This window comes from Rhinatrema bivittatum, chromosome 1 (assembly GCF_901001135.1).
Source record: "Rhinatrema bivittatum chromosome 1, aRhiBiv1.1, whole genome shotgun sequence".
In the NCBI taxonomy this organism is placed as follows: Eukaryota; Metazoa; Chordata; class Amphibia; order Gymnophiona; family Rhinatrematidae; genus Rhinatrema; species Rhinatrema bivittatum.
The window spans coordinates 200338544-200358568 of NC_042615.1; the positions used below are offsets into that span (position 1 = coordinate 200338544).

Genomic DNA, 20025 nt, shown 5'->3' on the forward strand with positions numbered 1-20025 from the left:
TGTCTTCAAAGCTATTTTCAAATTTCCTAATGGTATCTACTGACTATTAATCTTGCCATCCAATGCTTTACACACTTGCTGCACCTCTTAGGGATGTTTATACCACTGATCCACTTTTGGTGCATGGAGGTCTTTATGTCATAAGAACATGCCATACTGGGTCAGACCAAGGGTCCATCAAGCCCAGCATCCTGTTTCCAACAGTGGCCAATCCAGGCCATAAGAACCTAGCAAGTACCCAAACACTAAGTCTATTCCATGTTACCATTGCTAATGGCAGTAGCTATTCTCTAAGTGAACTTAATAGCAGGTAATGGACTTCTCCTCCAAGAACTTATCCAATCCTTTTTTAAACACAGCTATACTAACTGCACTAACCACATCCTCTGGCAACAAATTCCAGAGTTTAATTGTGCATTGAGTAAAAAAGAACTTTCTCCGATTAGTTTTAAATGTGCCACATGCTAACTTCATGGAGTGCCCCCTAGTCTTTCTATTATCCGAAAGAGTAAATAACCGATTCACATCTACCCGTTCTAGACCTCTCATGATTTTAAACACCTCTATCATATCCCCCCTCAGTCATCTCTTCTCTATTGTTGTTGTCCTTGGCCCCTCTTTTAGACTCTTGAGCTGTTCTTGCCACTCTTGGTGCTGCTTTGTTCCTCTCATGGGGTGTTGATGCCTCTGTTTGGGCTATTTTGTCCTATTATGGTGCCTTGGGCCACTTTGCCCCACTCTTGGTGTCTTGGAATGATCTTCCCTCTGCTAATGTCTGCTGCAAGATTCACTAAACCTGAATAGAAAACTCCAGTTTTGGACTCCAAAATGCTATGCATTCTTTCATCCTATTTGACTTTAATGGGAAATAAATGAATGACACGAATAAACAAAAACACTTTTTTTTTATTTTGAAATGAATGAAACAAATTATGGAAGGAAATGAAACAAATTAAATCAAACTGACTTTTTTCCACTCACACTCCAAATATCCACAGGAGTGTATATTTAACAAATCTCTTCTAAAAATAAATTTATGGTGACACCAAAAACACAGTACACAGACAGGAACCCACATGAATGAGAATGTATAGATTGGCTTAATCATCAGAAAGCAAAGATAAACTGTGAATGTATATTTTGTAGAGATTTGTTCTTATCTGAATTTACGTATTATGTGTGTGCAATTGTTTTATATTATTTATCTGTTGATGCCTGTGAAGCAATATGCCTGTAAACAAATACATACGGTAACACCCTCAGTTTTACAGAAGAGTATTTATTAATGCCCTTTATTTGAAGAGCAAGATTTTTGGAAAGGGAAATAATCTGAAGTGAAGTCAATTGAATAAACACATTATCTGCACTGAGTTAGGTTAACATGCACTAATTTAATATGTTCCAACCCATCACATCTCATGAATATGTAGTATTTTAAAGGAACATAAACTCTATACTGAGAATGCCACATCTGTTGGCAAATAGTAGGTATGTGCAGTCGTTTGCAACAAAATAGGAAATGAAAATATTTCCTATTTTGTTGAATTTCAGAAATTAAAAAAAAATGATAGGAAACCCATGAAAGTTCCTGTGGTTTGTCCTAGCATTTTTTTTCAGGGGGTGGTTAAAAAATGTAGCTAAAACTCAGCCCAACCCTTCCTATTTATTTAAATATAAAGTCCTCCCTCCCGACCCCCCCAAGACTCATCCAAAGTCCGTGGAGATCCAGCAGGGGTCCATGAGTGATCTCCCACTCCCGGGCCAGCACTGACATTAGTCAAAAAGGCACCAGTGGCACTTTGCCTTACTATGTGACAGGGGCTACTGGTGCCATTGGGCAGTCCCTGTCACATGGTAAGGGCAATGGATGACCAGTTCCATTTTGAAAAATTTTCATTTTGTTTTGTTAAAATTTCATATTTAAATATAAAGTCCCCTCACCTTCCAAACCTCTCCAAGACTCACCCAAAGTCCGTAAAGGTCCAGCGGGGGCCCGGGAGTGATCTCCCAATCCTGGGCTGGCAGCTGCTATTAATCAAAATGTTGCTGGTCTGGATGACCCAAAATGGCCCATCCCCAATCTGAAAACGAAAACGGTAAGAAAAAAAAAACTATGCACGCCTCTAGCAAATAGCATTGTATTTTGAATAATGTCCTTTAGATAATGATGCTATTTATTTATTTATTTATAAACATTTTATATTCCATCTTTTTACAACAATGGCCTAAAGGAGGATTACAAGCAAATTAAATTAACTTATAGGTATGATAACATTAATAGAAGGGTCATTTGCAATCATAATTGAATCAAGTGTATGGTCACAGCAGCGTTACAAGTTTCTTTCTTCACTATCAAGCAATCTATGGAAAAGCCTGACTGAACAGTCAAGCCCTAGATTTTTTCAGAAAAGTGAGGATGCACGATTCGAGGTGAAGGGGTAGAGGTGCCTTGTTCCAGATTTTTGGTGCATAACACCTAAATAAGATTCTATCTGTCACTAAGTATTGCTCTATTTTCTAGCTCAGTAGTGGATGGGCAATTTTGGGGGATCCTCCCTTTTATGTATCCCCACCTTTTTGTGGGAGGCTGAATTGGACTATAAAAATCCCCCAAAGCTTGTGATTTGGGTCTTTGTCATTCCCCAGGTGGACTGAGAGAAGGAGAAAAGGCTTCTCTGCTTTACTGCAAAGGAAATCAAGGGAGTAGATTTTGGAGTTTTGAGTACCGTTGCTATTTTTGGACTTCAAGTGGAATCATTTCCTCCAGAAGGGATTCCTCTCAGTATCTGGACAGACTGGCTTTGATTCTTTTTGCCTTTCCTGAAAGAGTGAAGCAAGAGGTGAAGAGAGTTATGATTTCTGGACATTCCAGTAGGAGTAGCTGGATCTGTTTTGACTTTGAAAGACTAGTTTTTTGGACTGAGGGGATTTTCTGCCTTTTCCCAGCCTTTTGGATACTGGCGTTGCAGTGGGGGTATCCTACCCTGAGGGGGGAAGGATTGCTAGAAATGGATGCTGGTTCAGGGGAGCAAAGAGCTGCAAGGAAGGGAAGCATTGATTTTTCTTATGTTGTTTTTGATATTCACCATTCTTGCTTGGATTTTGATTTACAAACTAAAGTAAAATTGTGTTTGAACACTAAATGGGACTCAGAAGTTGTTTCTTTGCTCAGACTTAGGATCACTGAGAGAGAGAGTTAGTGGTTTATTTCTTTTAATTTTTCTGTCTTTTCTGGCTCCACTCCCCCCTCCTCCCCCCCAGCAGCACCCTTGGCACAGCAATGAATGGCAGTGGTTTGGCACTGGCTTGTATTGACTATGGGCATGTCCACAGCAAGGGCCCAGGAAGTCAAGTTTCCTCCCTGCCGGATGAACCCCAACAACATAGCACGACAAGTGCAGCCAACCAGCCAAACTGGGGTCCCGCTACACTAATTTTAGAAGTGAGATTAAAAAGTACAAATCTGAAAAGTTTAAATGAAATTTATTGGATTATGCAAAATGATCATCCTGTGTGATAAAAACCTAAAATGTATTCTAAGTAGAACCAAGATTAATCAAGATTAATTGTAATGGTCTCCTAAATAGGTGAAAACTTGCTTTGTACTTTTCAATTCTTATCTCATGCCAATGAGATAAAAAAGATTTGCAGAAACACTGGCACATTATGCAGTTGCATTTTAGGTTTTCAGATCCACCTTTATTAGCCTTCTACAGAGGAAAACGTTTGAGACACCATCTATCCCCATCTGCACTGCCATCTGTGTCTAAATCATTCCCTCTATTTAATGCCAATCTTTCTCAAGGTCACTTTAAATGTGGCAAATGTTCCATATAATGTATAATAATACTATTTACTCAAATGTTTCATAATCTTAATGATGGCAAAACTTAGATTGTATACTAAATGCAGTTCTTCATTTATGGACTATGTAATCCAATGCACATGTGACTTTTAGGTGTAGGCAGGTGGGGAGGTCATTTACATCCATCTGTAACCTAGCATCAGCAGAAAAATGAGCAGTTTTTCATGAAATTGGAGATCTGAAAGTTCTACAGAACTAAGAGTTGAAAGTAATAGTTGGAAAGTATGATTTTCAATTTTTGGTCATAAATCTCAAGTCTCCAATTCATGTAAAAGAGTGCTATTGGAATGTATGTATATGTATGTGTAAATATATTAATTTATTCCAATACTTCTTTAAAAGTTATTCTAAACTTTTATTATCAATATCACAAAATTTAAATACAATTCCACAATCTAGCATAACATATTCTTTTGCACAAATAACCATTATTAAATACATCAGACAAAATTTGTTGGAATACATTGACAATGCCCTCCCCACCAAATAAAACACACGTATTCACACATACATACATGAAGCACTTCTACATCCATCAGATACACATCACATCAAACCCACACATATTGTTAAAATTCAATTACCCAAAAAAAGTCTATGCCAAAAATGGTGTCATAAACCAAAACCACAATTTTTGTACTTAAGTGGTTGAGCTTCTAAACCACATATCCAAATTCCAGCTTGACAAGGAGTCCCACCAAATCCCTGTTAGTTCACTTATCTGGAGCAAACATCCAGCTTAAGATGGTGCCTCACCAAATCCTGACAAGGGCACAAGTTTCCCCTCATGTACAAAGCTGCCTCAGGGGAACATCTATTTACCGACTATCAATTCTGTAAACTACTTTTTGTTATTCTCACTAACACAGACTGCCAACACCAAAATCCACCACTCAACAAAGGATGACATGCAAAAGATCTTTCAGGGGACAACCCGTTGTAGCTCACTTACCACTTAAACTCATGACTCCAATTACACAAAACTGCCAAACGTTTTGCCAGCATATTTCTGGAATTACTTTTCAACTTCTCTTCAAACTGACTGCTGCAAAAGGAGAAAAAAAAACATGTTAGATTGGGTTTTATTACCCTCACCCACTTCAAAACAAACATAAGTTCAAAGATCAAATATAAGTCCAGCTTTCATGAGAAGTCTCTGGTATCTCCTCCAGCTCCTGCCCTCCCCCTCTCTGAGGAACGCCATCCCCTTTTCAGTGTGTCTGTGCAGTCAGGGGTCCCACCCCTCCAAAAGTCTCCTCGGTAGTGATTGCCCTTTGGAATGCAGGGACCTGTAGTTCCTTCCTCAGTCCTATTTCTGGGGGTTTCCTGTCATATTCTACCTCCAATGTATTTGTGTCCAACGCTGCCCTCCCTTTCAAGGACCTGAGCGGGATGTACATACCATCAGAGCTCTTCAAACTAGAATAAGTGAGAATAGAAGTTGCATTAATAATAATAATAATAATAATAATAATAAAGATAAAATCATCCCAATGGAATACTACACATCCATATATCATGGGCACAATTTTTAGACTGCTCTATTTGGGGATGAGCCTATGGGTACTTTTTACCTCTGGACTTTCCAGTGGGAGCACTGAGAGGAGAGGATCACCTTGCTGGTGGCTGAAAGGAATCAGTAAGTTTTTGCTTGGGACATTGTCTTTTTTAAAAGTACTGGGGCAAAGTTAACTATTTGGGAATATTATTTAGTGTGTTTGTGCTTTTAATAGTCAGTAGGTAGTGAATAAACAAATTAGACTGTTTGTATTTTTAGTCAGTCAGTAAGGCAGCAGTAGTTAGTGTGTTTATTTTTAAAAGTCTGTAAGGCAGCTAGTAAGCAGAACTGAGTGTTTGTATTTTAAAAAAAAAAAAAGTAGCCAGAAGCTAGAAATAAGCTAGGAGCAGTGTATACCTAAGTAAAAAGGTTGAAAAGTTCAGTTCATTTACTCACCTTGGAAAGATGTTGAGGTAGTGTGATTTGGTTTGAATAGGTACCAACAATTGTTAATAAAGAGAGCAGTGAGTCACTCTAGCTGAGTAACTGAAGTTAGACTGTTTGTATTTCCCAACCCTCCCACCCCTTGACCACCCACCCCTAGCTCATCCTTTAATTTATAGGCAGGTGCCACTTTCACAAAAAAAAAAAAATACCAACAACAACAAAAACTTTATTGAGAGTTTGATCATTCCCCTGTAGGACACTACCAGACATATAGTGAATTCACTAATACATTTAAAGGACAATAATTAGACACATTCCTACTCCTATAGCAACCTAAAACCTAACTAGGAACTGAACAAAATTGAGATGAAGGCAGCAGTCCGAGCAGCAAGAGGGGGGCTTCCCAGTCTTTTACATCGAGCTTCACATGTATGATTTTTTTTACCTGCTGGTGAGAAGTTGTACATGTGCATGCGATGCAAAGAGCTCCTGGCTCTCAGAGAACGAGTCCGATCTCTGCAGGATAGAGTGGCAGACCTGGAAGAGCCGAGGCAGACAGAGAGGTATATAGATGAGACCTTCAGGGACATAGTAGCCAAGTCCCAACTTCAGACTGGCAATCCTGGTGCTGCCTTGGAGGAAGAAGGTCTTATAATTGGAGAGCATCAACCTGGTGCAGCAGGAAAGGATCCTGTAGCTAGAACCTGCTCTCTAGGTGATGCATTGTCCTTTCGCACCAAGGATATCTCCTCAAGGCCTACAGCCCAGGAGGGAAGGGTTAGGTCGGCCGTGATTGTTGGTGATTTGATTATTAGGAATGTAGACAGCTGTGTGGCTGGTGGGCGTGAGGATAGCTTGGTACTATGCCTACCTGGTGCGAAGGTGGCGGACCTCACGTGTCACTTAGATAGGATTTTAGACAGTGCTGGGGAGGAGCCGGCTGTCATGGTACATGTGGGCACCAACGACATAGGAACATGTGGGAGGGAGCTTCTGGAAGCCATATTTAGGCTCTTAGGTAGAAAGCTTAAATCCAGAACCTCCAGGGTAGCATTCTCTGAAATGCTCCCTGTTCCATGCGCAGGTCACCAGAAGCAGGCAAACCTCCGGATTCTCAATGCATGGATGAGACGATGGTGCAAGCAAGAGGGATTCAGTTTTGTTAGGAACTGGGGAACATTTTGGGGAAGTGGGAGTTTCTTCCGAAGGGATGGGCTCCACCTTAACCAGGGTGGAACCAGACTGCTGGCGCTAACCTTCAAAAAGGAGATAGAGCAGCTTTTAAACCAGAACAAAGGGGAAAGCCGACAGTCACTCAGCAGTGCATGGTTCGGAGAGAGGTATCTTCAAAGGATACTAATGATGCATTAAAATTAGGGCATCCCAACAGGAAGGTTCCAATAATAAGAAAAGGAGTCCAAGTGCCTGTAACTAAAAACTCACCTGAGCTAAAAAATTCTAACTTATCCCTATCAATTAAAAAGCAGAATGAAAATACAAACAAAAAACAAACTTTGAAATGTTTGAATGCTAATGCCAGACGTCTAAGAAGTAAGATGAGAGAATTAGAATGTATAGCAGTGAATAATGACATAGACTTAATTGGCATCTCAGAGACATGGTGGAAGGAGGACAACCAATGGGACAGTGCTATACCGGGGTACAAATTATATCGCAATGACAGAGAGGCGGTGTGGCACTTTATGTCCGGGATGGCATAGAATCCAACAGGATAAACATCCTGCATGAGACTAAATGCACAATTGAATCTTTATGGGTAGAAATCCCTTATGTGTCGGGGAAGACTATAGTGATAGGAGTATACTACCATCCACCTGGTCAAGATGGTGAGACTGACAGTGAAATGCTAAGAGAAATTAGGGAAGCTAACCAAATTGGTAGTGCAGTAATAATGGGAGACTTCAATTACCCCAATATCGACTGGGTAAATGTATCATCGGGACACGCTAGAGAGATACAGTTCCTGGATGGAATAAATTATAGCTTTATGGAACAATTGGTTCAGGAACCGACGAGTGAGGGAGCAATTTTAGATCTAATTCTCAGTGGAGCACAGGATTTGGTGAGAAAGGTAATGGTGGTGGGGCCACTTGGCAACAGTGATCATAATATGATCAAATTTGAATTAATGACTGGAAGAGGGACAGTAAGCAAATCCATGGCTCTCGTGCTAAACTTTCAAAAGGGAAACTTTGATAAAATGAGAAAAAAAGTTTGAAAAAAACTGAAAGGAGCAGCTACAAAAGTAAAAAGTGTGCAAGAGGCATGCTCATTGTTAAAAAAAATACCATCCTAGAAGCACAGTCCAGATGTATTCTGCACACTAAGAAAGGTGGAAAGAAGGCAAAACGATTACCGGCATGGTTAAAAGGGGAAGTGAAAGAAGCTATTTTAGCCAAAAGATCTTCATTCAAAAATTGGAAGCAGGATCCAACAGAAGAAAATAAGACAATGCATAAACGTTGGCAAGTTAAATGTAAGACATTGATAAGACAGGCTAAGAGAGAATTTGAAAAGAAGTTGGTCGTAGAGGCAAAAACTCACAGTAAAAACTTTTTTAAATATATCCAAAGCAGAAAGACTGTGAGGGAGTCAATTGGACTATTAGATGATCAATGGGTTAAAGGGGCACTTAGAGAAGATAAGGCCTTCACGGAAAGATTAAATGATTTTTTTCATTTGGTGTTTACTGAAGAGGATGTTGGGGAGGTACCCATACTGGAAAAGATTTTCATGGGCAATGATTCAGATGGACTGAACCAAATCACGGTGAACCTAGAAGATGTGGCAGACCTGATTGACAAACTGAAGAGTAGTAAATCACCTGGACCGGATGGTATACACCCCAGAGTTCTGAAGGAACTAAAAAATGAAATTTCAGACCTATTAGTAAAAATTTGTAAACTATCATTAAAATAATCCATTGTACCTGAAGACTGGAGGATAGCTAATGTAACCCCAATATTTAAAAAGGGCTCCAGGGGTGATCTGGGAAACTACAGACTGGTTAGCCTGACTTCAGTGCCAGGAAAAATAGTGGAAAGTGCTCTAAACATCAAAATCTCAGAACATATAGAAACAAATGGTTTAATGGAACAAAGTCAGCATGGCTTTACCCAAGGCAAGTCTTGCCTCACAAATCTGCTTCACTTTTTTGAAGGAGTTAATAAACATGTGCATAAAGGTGAACCGGTAGATGTAGGGTATTTGGATTTTCAGAAGGCGTTTGACAAAGTTCCTCATGAGAGGCTTCTAGGAAAAGTAAAAAGTCATTGGATAGATGGTGATGTCCTTTCATAGATTACAAACTGGCTAAAAGACAGGAAACAGAGAGTAGGATTTAATGGGCAATTTTCTCAGTGGAAGGGAGTGGGCAGTAGAGTGCCTCAGGGATCTGTATTGGGACCCTTACTTTTCAATATATTTATAAATGATCAGGAAAGAAATACGACGAGTGAGGTAATCACATTTGCAGATGATACAAAATTGTTCATAGTAGTTAAATCACAAGCAGATTGTGATAAATTGCAGGAAGACCTTGTGAGACTGGAAAATTGGGCATCAAAATGGCAGATGAAATTTAATGTGGATAAGTGCAAGGTGATACATATAGGGAAAAATAACCCATGCCATAGTTACACAATGTTAGGTTCCATACTACCCAAGAAAGAGATCTAGGCGTCATAGTGGATAACACATTGAAATCATCGGTTCAGTGTGCTGCGGCAATCAAAAAAGCAAACAGAATGTTGGGAATTATTAGAAAGGGACTGGTGAATAAAATGGAAAATGTCATAATGCCTCTGTATCGCTCCATGGTGAGACCGCACCTTAAATACTGTATACAATTCTGGTCACCACATCTCATAAATGATATTATTGCGATGGAGAAGGTACAGAGAAGGGCGACCAAAATGATAAGGGGAATGGAACAGCTCCCCTATGAGGAAAGACTAAAGAGGTTAGGACTGTTCAGCTTGGAGAAGAGACGGCTGAGGGGGATATGATAGAGGTGTTTAAAATCATGAGAGGTCTAGAACGGGTAGATGTGAATCTGTTATTTACGCTTTCGAATAACAGAAAGACTAGGGGGCACTCCATGAAGTTAGCATGTGGCACATTTAAAACTAATCGGAGAAAGTTCTTTTTTACTCAATGCACAATTAAACTCTGGAATTTGTTGCCAGAGGATGTGGTTAGTGCAGTTAGTATAGCTGTGTTTAAAAAAGGATTGGATAAGTTCTTGGAGGAGAAGTCCATTACCTGCTATTGATTAAGTTGACTTAGAAATTAGTCACTGCTATTACTAGCAACGGTAACATGGAATAGACTTAGTTTTTGGGTACTTGCCAGGTTCTTATGGCCTGGATTGGCCACTGTTGGAAACAGGATGCTGGGTAGGGATGTGCAGACAAAAAGTTTATGTTCATAAGTCCATAAGTCGAAAAGGGGGGTCAATTTCGGTCAATATGGACATATGGAGAATTCCATAAGTTGAGTCTATGTCCATACGTGCACCGGTTCCCTAAATAAAAATTTACACCCCTCACCCTCCTTAATCCCCCCCCCAAGACTTACCAAAATTCCCTGGTGGTCCAGCGGGGAGTCAGGAAGCCATTCCTCTATTCCTTTGCGAGGAGCACGTGACGTCCGCGTCACGTCGGAGTGACGCGGCCGTCACGTGGTCCACCGCGGTTCCGCTCCCGGACCCCTCGTTGGACACAAACGGAACTTTTGGCCAGCTTGGGGTCAGGGCCTCCTGACCCCCCAAGCTGGCCAAAAGTTCCATTTGTGTCCAACGAGGGGTCCGGGAGCGGAACCAGCTTGGGGGGGTCAGGAGCACGTGACGGCCGCATCACGAGTGACGCGGCCATCACGTGGTCCACCACGGTTCCGCTCCCGGACCCCTCGTTGGACACAAACGGAACTTTTGGCCAGCTTGGGGAGGTCTGGAAGCCCCCCCCAAGCTGGCCAAAAGTTCCGTTTGTGTCCAACGAGGGGTCCGGGAGCAGAACCAGCTTGGGGGGGTCAGGAGCACGTGACGGCCGCGTCACGAGTGACGCGGCCGTCACGTGGTCCACCGCGGTTCCGCTCCCGGACCTCTCGTTGGACACAAACGGAACTTTTGGCCAGCTTGGGGAGGTCAGGAGTCTTGGGGAGGTCAGGAGGCTTGGGGAGGTCAGGAGGCCCCCCCAAGCTGGCCAAAAGTTCCGTTTGTGTCCAACGAGGGGTCCGGGAGCGGAACCGCGGTGGACCACGTGACGGCCGCGTCACTCCAACGTGATGCGGACGTCACGTGCTCCTCGCAAAGGAATAGAGGAATGGCTTCCTGACTCCCCGCTGGAGCACCAGGGAGTTTTGGTAAGTCTTGGGGGGGATTAAGGAGGGTGAGGGGTTTAAATTTTTATTTAGGATCAACGATCGCGATTTCCAACGTATTCAACATAGCTATGTTGAATAAGTTGGAAATCCGATCGTTTTCGCCTCATCACTTTTTTAAGTTAAAAAAAATAAATAAGTAGCGTTTTACATATAAGTTCAAAACGAATGCACACCCCTAATGCTGGGCTTGATGGACCCTTGGTCTGACCCAGTATGGCATGTTCTTATGTTCTTATGACTTTGCACCAAATTTCAAAGAGAGAGTGCTTTCCCTTTGAATCTTGTCATGGATGCTTAGTACTCACAGACATTTTGCACTTGCTTTCTGTGCAGGTAGGTTTTGCAAGGAAAATAAACACAAGTAGTAATAAATCTAGGGGGTGAATTAGAAAGCCTGGCATGTGCCAAAGCCGGTAGAGACGCGCAGAAGTCAGGCCGGCATACGCCGCGCGGATTTTAAAAGGTTCCCACGTATGCACATATCTCCCAGTAGGCGCACACATTTTTTTTTCTGGAAGAGGGGCAGGGCGTGGGCATGGCCTGGGTGGGGAATGAGCGTTCCAGGATTTATGAATGAAACCAGCGCATAAATACATATGCGCAAATGTATGCGCCGGGGTCCCCTACCGCGCAACTTTGCTTCTGCTATGGATGGCGTGTAAATACAAAAACAAAAAATACTTGGCTAGTCAGTGGGGTTTTAAGGGTCGGGGTAACAGGGTAAAAGGGAGGCTAATTAACTAGGAGGGTTAGGGAGTCTTATCCTTTACCTGGGTGAACTGGGAACGAACTGGGGAAACTGGTAATTGCATCGGCGTGCAAGTCTACTAAAATCCCCCCACTTACACAGTAAAGTCGGCATATGCTCGCACATACACACGTCCATATAAAATTGTGCATACATGTATGTGCATACAGCCTATTTTATACCATGTGTGCATATACGCATGTATGTTATAAAATGGGTACTTCCTTTGGTGCGAGCCGGCATATGCATGTACATGTGTGCCTGCCCACCGGTATCAAAGTTACCGACCCTGCCTGTTATTTTCCGATCATACACAAAACACATCTTTAGGGTTGCCTCCCCTAAATGCAGCTAAAAGTGCATGTATTGTGGAGCAATCTGTGTATTTTTAGCTGTATTGAGAAAGGGCAATTTTCAGGCAGACAACTTGAGTGCATAGATCACTATTTCATATTTACCGAAGCAAATATCTTTAAAAAGTGTCCTTCTGATGAGCAGTGTATTAAGCTAAAATGAGAGGAATCGTAGATTGGATAATTGTTCCAGGTTTGAAAGGAATCAGCTGGGAGGAGATATTAACACCTACAGTGTTAAAACTACATCATAAGTGCATCACATTAGTTTAGTTTAGATTTTTTTAAACTTTATATACCACTTTTATTCAAATAATAATGCTTACTAAGATAGAATGGCTCTTTGTAATAAAGGTTTATTTGGTAATGTGAACTGAATATGAAATGAGTAATGCAGTAATTGATTGTTCTGATAACAAATTTGTGTTTTGCCAGTAATTGGGAACAAGCAATTGAATCTGTAGTTATGCCTAATGATAGACCTTGTGAAAACATTTTCATCAACCGCTTTTATGTTGGTGATGAATTAACTTTAGTAGTTGATGGTATTTGAAATAGACAAAAGAAAAGGGCTAGATATGTAAAACTGCAAGTGGTTATTTTTGGAAGGATAGTTTGTTCAAAATGTTGAAGAATTTGTAATCTCAAAAAAAAACAAACCAAGCGGATTCGATGGTTGTTAACTACTAAATAATATAACAAATTTTGTGTCAGATAATAAAGTCTACTTTAAATAAAATACATTTTTTATATCATATAATGTGCCAGGTTTAGTCAGACAATGGATGGAAATCCCCAAACTCAACTGGGAAATGGTCCAATAAGGAAGTATAATCATTTACTGTAGTCCAGTTTTTATCAGAAATTTGTATATTGCATATAAAATGTTCAAACTCTTTCTAGAGGTAATAAATTGAAAAGCTATGTTTAATTGGGTGGATGGGCAGACTAGATGGGCCATACGGTCTTTTTCTGCTGTCATGATTCTCTGTTTCTACTTAGCTTCAAGGTGCTACCATAGCACTGTTTCTCAATAAACCCACAAAGGATGTCACTTGATATTGTTCACTACACAGATGCCAACAGTCATCCGCAAAATGTCAGGACCACAGTCTCGATCCACTGCTGCATCAATTGCCTTCTTCTGCGGTCAAAAGATATAATGACTGCAATGAAAAAAAGCATGTGTTAAAAAGTAACTTATCTTCTTTCTATTTAAAAATATACTTATCCTAACTCTAAAATGCCCATTATTTCATCAAAACTGGACATACAGTCTCTTTCCATTAAAATGTCAGAACAAATACTCCCTTTATAAAGAACTTTACAGACTAACTTGTAGTCCAATCAAATTTTAGAAGCACATCAGTATTCACCAATAGGATTGTGTCCCTAAACATCCAATCATATTGAACTTTTCTTGAAAAAGACAAGAAAATATACACCTTTCTTAGGAAACCAGTCATATTCGCTTTGTATTATATTCATCGGAAATATATTTTTGGTGGAAATTTCAAATAAAGTAACGATGATGGAGGACAGATAAGTAAAAGACAGACCAATCCACTTCCTTATTAATTTATAGGCAGGTGCCACTTTCACACTAAAAAAAAATCAAATCAGTCTTTTAACTTCACTTCACAAATTGCCCACACCTTATTGAGAGTTTGATCATCCCCCTGTAGGCCTCTACCAGACATATAGGGGTACATTTTAAAAGACAGCGTGCGCGCGTACTTTTGTTCGCCCATCAGGCGCAAACAAAAGTACGCTGGATTTTATAAGATACGCGCGTAGCCATGCGTATCTTATAAAATCCGGGGTCGGCACACAAGGGGGTGCACATTTGTGCAACTTGCGCGCACCGAGCACTGCGCACGCTGCCCATTCCCTCCACCCCCCCCCCCCGCACCTTCCCCTCCCTCGCCCTACCTAACCCATCCTCCCGGCCCTATCTAGACCCCTCCCTATCTTTATCAGAAAAGTTACTATTGCCTCCGGGCAGTAGTAACTTACGCGCGCCGGCGGGCAGGCCCCGACACAGGCCACTGTGTTGGGGTACTCGTGCACGCCCCTGGACCGCCCACATGCCCCCCGAACACGCCCCCGATCGGAAACCATGCCCCCTGGCCATGCCCCCGACCGCCCTTTTTGCAAGCCCCGGGACTTACGTGCGTCCCGGGGCTTGCGCGCACCGCCGAGCCTATGCAAAATAGGCTCGGCGCGCGCATTGGGGGTTTTAAAAGGGTTACGCGCGTACCTTATGCACGTAACCCTTTTAAAATCTGGCCCATAGTGAATTCACTAATACATTTAAAGGACGATAATTAGACACATTCCTACTCCCATAGCAACTTAAATCTTAACTAGGAATTGAACAAATCTGAGATAAAGGCAGCAGTCCAGCAGCAAGAGGGGGGACTCCCAGTCTTTTGCATCGAGTGTCACATGTATGATTTTTTACCCGCCGGTGAGAAGTTGTACATATGCATCCGATGCAAAGAGCTCCTCTCTCTCAGAGAACGAGTCCGATCTCTGGAGGCTAGAGTGGCAGACCTGCAGGAGCTCAGGCAGACAGAGAGGGATATAGATGAGCCCTTTAGGGACATAGTAGCCAAGTCCCAACTTCAGACTGGCAGCCCTGGTGCTGCCTTGGAGGAAGAAGGTCTCATTTATTTATTTATTTATTTAACATATTTCTATACCGGACTTCATGAATCGGATTCATATCAGTCCGGTTTACATGGAACTAGGGGATAACCAGAGAACCAAACAAGAAGGCTGAAACAAGCAAAGTTACATAAAACAAGGGTATTGAACTTGGGAGCTATAGTAGCTGGGAAGTAAGCAGAGAGGAGTAACTACATATAAATCGAGAGATTAGTGAACATTCAGTTCCTTGAGCTGAGTCTGATGATAAATTTGTGTTAGGGGAAGGCTTGGAGGACATGACCGGACAGCATCAACCTGGAGCAGCAGGAAATGATCCTGTAGCAAGGACCTGCTCTCCAGATGATGCATTGTCCTTTTGCACCGAGAATGTGTCTCCAAGGGCTACTGCCCAGAAGGGAAGGCTTAGGTCGGCTGTCATAGTTAGGGATTTGATTATTAGGAATGTAGATAGCTGGGTGGTTGGTGGGCATGAGGATCGCCTGGTAATTATTGTAACTGCTTTCACCACCTGGTCTCTCCCTTGTTCGATGTAAACCGGCATGATGTCCCTGATGAATGTCGGTAAAGAAAAGCCTTAAATAAATAAATAAATAAATAAATAAATAAATAAATGGCATGCATACCTGGTGCGAAGGTGGCGCACCTCACGCGTCACCTAGATAGGATTTTAGACAGTGCTGGGGAGGAGCTGGCTATCGTGGTACATGTGGGCACCAACGACATAGGAAAATGTGGGAGGGAGGTTCTGGAAGCCAAATTTAGGCTTCCAGAACCTCCAGGGTAGCATTCTCTGAAATGCTCCCTGTTCCACGCGCAGGTCACCAGAGGCAGGCAGAGCTCCGGAGTCTCAATGCGTGGATGAGACGATGGTGCAAGGAAGAGGGATTCAGTTTTGTAAGGAACTGGGGAACCTTTTGGGGAAGGGGGAGTCTCTTCTGAATGGATGGGCTCCACTTTAACCAGGGTGGAACCAGACTGCTGGCGCTAACCTTTAAAAAGGAGATAGAGCAGCTTTTAAACTAGAACAAAGGGGAAAGCTGACAGTCGCTCAGCAGCGCATGGTTCAGAGGGAGGTATCTTCAAAGGATACTAATGATGCATTAGATTTAGGGCATCCCAACATTGAGGTTCCAATAATAAGAAAAGTAGTCCAAGTGCCTGTAACTAAAAACTCATCTGAGCTAAAAAATTCTAATTTATCCCTATCAATTAAAAAGCAGAATAAAAATACAAACAAAAAACACACTTTAAAATGTTTGTATGCTAATGCCAGAAGTCTAAGAAGTAAGATGGGAGAATTAGAATGTATAGCAGTGAATGATCACAACAGGCAAATGTGCGGCATATAATAAACTGGACAATAATAGTATAACCAACAAGCAGTTATTTATTTTGCATTTGCACAAGAACTTGTGCAAGATATTTTAGTATAGAATTAACAATGGTGTACAAGCGACAGAGCCCCGACACGGCCGTGTTTCGCCTCCAGCTGCGTCAGGGGGACTGAAGTTTGTCAAAGTCTACAATAGTGAACAATCAAAATATTACTGTGCAGGTAGGCATCCACCGTACATCATATCAAATTTGTTATAGCTAGAAGAGACCATAGCCCGTCTTTTAGCTAATTCAAATAGATGCGACCATATCTCACCCGTGCTGATGAAGCTACATTGGCTTCCGGTACAGTACCGTATTCATTATAAGTGTTTTACTCTTATCCACAAAGCTATTTACAGTCCCAATTCTGATTGGCTGAATGCCTCTTTACGTCTGCATGTACCATCTAGGAATTTGAGATCAACAGGACAAGCATTATTAACAATTCCATCTCCCAAACTGGTGCGCTTGGGATCAGTCAGAGAGAGGTCTCTCTCCCTGGCAGGTCCCAAGTTGTGGAATACTCTCCCAGCTGATATTCGCCTAGAGGACAACTTTCCTAATTTCAAGAAGCAGATTAAGACCTGGCTATTTCAGCAGGCTTTTAGTCATATTAATTGACCTAAGCAGGCAATGTGAGGAAGTGAGGTTTTTTACCCTTTTCTTGGCGGGAGGAATAGGGATTTGAGAGGGTGGGGTAATTGTTCTGGTGGTATTAGAGGTTTTTATTTTTATTAATTTGAGAATTATTTTATTGATGAGATTGATTTAGTGTTTTTATTGTTTAAATTTTTAAGTATAATTTTATTTTATTATTGAATGAATGTAAACTTAGATAAGTTTTATAACAATTTATTATTAGTCTGATTTTGCTACTGCAATTTCGATAATTGTAAACCGGCTTGACATGTACTTGAAAGTCGGTATATAAAGTTGTATAAATAAATAAATAATAAAATAATTCCAAAACAGGTGGCGGGGATTATCAGTGCGTCAGTGAACAGAGAGGGAAGGGGAAGGGGGGGAGGGGAGGAAAAGGGGAAGAGAGGGTGGGGAGGGGGAGGCAGGGGTAGGGGAAGCAAAAGGTGCGGGGAAAAAGGGGGAGAGCAGTATTTACTGTAACCAGGGTCATATTGTACACAGAACTTACTGTGTATCTAAATTGGTGTATCTAAATTGGTAATTGGTGTTCCAGCTTTGGGGAGCCCGCTGGATCAGATAAAGGGGTAATACAGGGTAACAATCAGTAAAGGGATTTAAGATCAGAATTTTGGAGGCATGGCCAAAAGGCACAGAGCCAAAAATTAGAAATAAAGAAGATTATATGGAAATTACCATGTGTCTGAAAAACGTATGTACCTGTAGGGTTTATAAGTGGGTCAATTGATATTGAAAACACACTTTACCTGACCAAATAGCTTGTGAGGAAATTCAGGTTATTTAAGTTGGCTCGTAGCTCAGAGCTCAAACTGCTCCCCCCCCCCCCCTTTCCCGCCCCCTCCCCTTTCCCCTCTGTTCACTGACGCACTGATAATCCCCGCCACCTGTTTTGGAGTTATTTTATAAACCTCTCAATCTGGATTTTTTGCAGGATGGATTACATAAAGGCTTGGCCCTTAATTCCTTGAAGGTGCAGGTTGTGCTTCTTACCTGTTTCAGAGGCCTGGTGAATGGTGTTTCCTTGTCACCTCATCCTGGTGTGGCCCATTTTTTTAAGAGAGTGAAGCACCTTAGGCCTCCCCTGAGGTTACCGGTTCCATTGTGAAGTCTTAATTTGGTGCTGGAGTTTTTGGCAGGCCCTTCGTTCTGACCACTGTGTAGCCTTTCCTTGTAGTTGTTGACTTTGGAGACTGTGTTCCTGGTGCTATATGTTCTGCACGTTGGATTTGTGAGCTCCTGGCCTTGTCCTGCTGGGAGCCATTCCTTCAGGTGACTCTGGGGGCATTACAACTGTGTACTGTTCCATCCTTCTTGCCCAAGGTAGTCTCAGACTTTCATTTGAAATAGTCCATCTCCTTGCCATCCCTGGATAAGGTCAGGGATGAGGAGGAGTTTCTTCTTTTGTGCTCCTTGGATGTTAAGCGTCTTGTCATGTGGTATCTGGAGGTCTCTTGAGTCTTTTCGAAAGACAGATCGCCTGTTTGTTCTCCATAGCGGGAGTAAGCAGGGCACTCCAGCTTCACGGGCTACCATAGTTCATTGGATTAAGAAGGTGGTCATGGCCCCGTATGTGGTTGCTGGAAAGCTGTTGTCTACTCAAGTTAGGGCTCATTCCATTAGGGTTTAGGCAGTGTCATGGGTGGAGGTTAGTCTATTGTCTCCCGTCGATATCTGCCGAGCCACAACATGGTCCATCTTACACACTTTTTCCAGGTTTTATCGACTGGATGTGCAGGCCCAGGAGGATGAAGCCTTTGCACATGCAGTGTTGACTGGACCGCGGGCAGTCTCCCACCCTGTTTGGGAGTAGCTTTGGTACATCCCACTGGTCCTGAGTCCATCTATCTCCATGCTAGGAAATGGAGAAATTACTCACCTGATAATTTTGTTTTCTTTAGTGTAGACAGATGGACTCAGCTTCCCGCCCTCAGCAACAACATGAGTGTGTCAATAGTCCTCCGTGGGGCTCTGAGTCCCAAAGGATTACTGGTAAGTGTTCATCCAGTCCCTAGCATGGGGTACCTAGAATTTTATGTGAGTTCAGTGTTTATGGTTGGTTGAGTACAGTTCTGGTTATGTTTTTAATCATGTTTTTAATCACGTTTTTTGCTAGTCTGTCCAAAGTTACTTTTGAAGAGAATACTGGCAGGCTGGGATCACTACAGGGTTATATATACTGTGATGTCAGCTTGCTCTGTCTCCATCTGCTGGCAGAGGAGCATAAACCCACCAATACTGAGTCCATCTGTCTACACTAAGGAAAACAAAAACATCAGGTAAGTAATTTCTCCATTTCAGATCAATTTCAATTAATTTGTAACTATCATTAAAATCATCTGTTATACTGAAGACTGGAAGGTGGCCAACATAACCCCAATATTTAAAAGGGCTCCAGGGGTGATCCGGGAAACTATAGACTGGTGATCCTGACTTCAGTGCTGGGAAAAATCATGGAAACTGTTATAAAGAATAAAATCACAAAACATTTAGATAGACATGGGTTAATAGGACACTGCCAGCATGGATTTATCCAAGGGAAGTCTTGCCTCAGAAATCTACATTTTTTTGAAGGGGTGAATAAACATGTGGAAAGGTGAACTGGTAGATGTAGTGTATTTGGATTTTCAGAAGGCGTTCGACAAAGACCCTCATGAGAGACTTCTAAAACGTCATGGGATAGGAGGCGATGTCCTTTTGTGCATTGTAAACTAGTTAAAAGTCAGGAAAGAAACAGTACAATTAAATGGTCTGCTTTTGACCTCTTCTTGACCTTGGCATTGTTCTGTGGCTGCTGGGCAGTGACAGGTACAGCAATTCCTGCGGCTGTGGAGTCAACTTCTACTGTGGGCTCAAACTCTTTCAGGAGCTTGGGAATCATGTTGAAAAACTTCTTGAACTTGGCGACATAGAATCCATCCATGTTGTGTGTGTGTGGGTAGAAGCGGCGCATCAGCTTCAGCGAGGGGTAGAATCACCGTTCCTGAAACCTCGTAAATCCCTC

At 42.0% G+C, this 20025-nt stretch overlaps 1 long non-coding RNA gene across 1 annotated transcript; it reads right to left on the reverse strand.

Moving 5' to 3' along the window:
* Positions 1-2026: 2026 nt before the first annotated feature.
* On the reverse strand, positions 2027-5521 carry LOC115080243. The gene is made up of 3 exons (XR_003853546.1): positions 5206-5521; positions 4818-4910; positions 2027-2820 (listed from the first exon to the last, which is right to left on the reverse strand). It is a non-coding gene; the product is annotated as an uncharacterized LOC115080243 (long non-coding RNA).
* Between the last annotated feature and the right edge of the window lie 14504 nt (positions 5522-20025).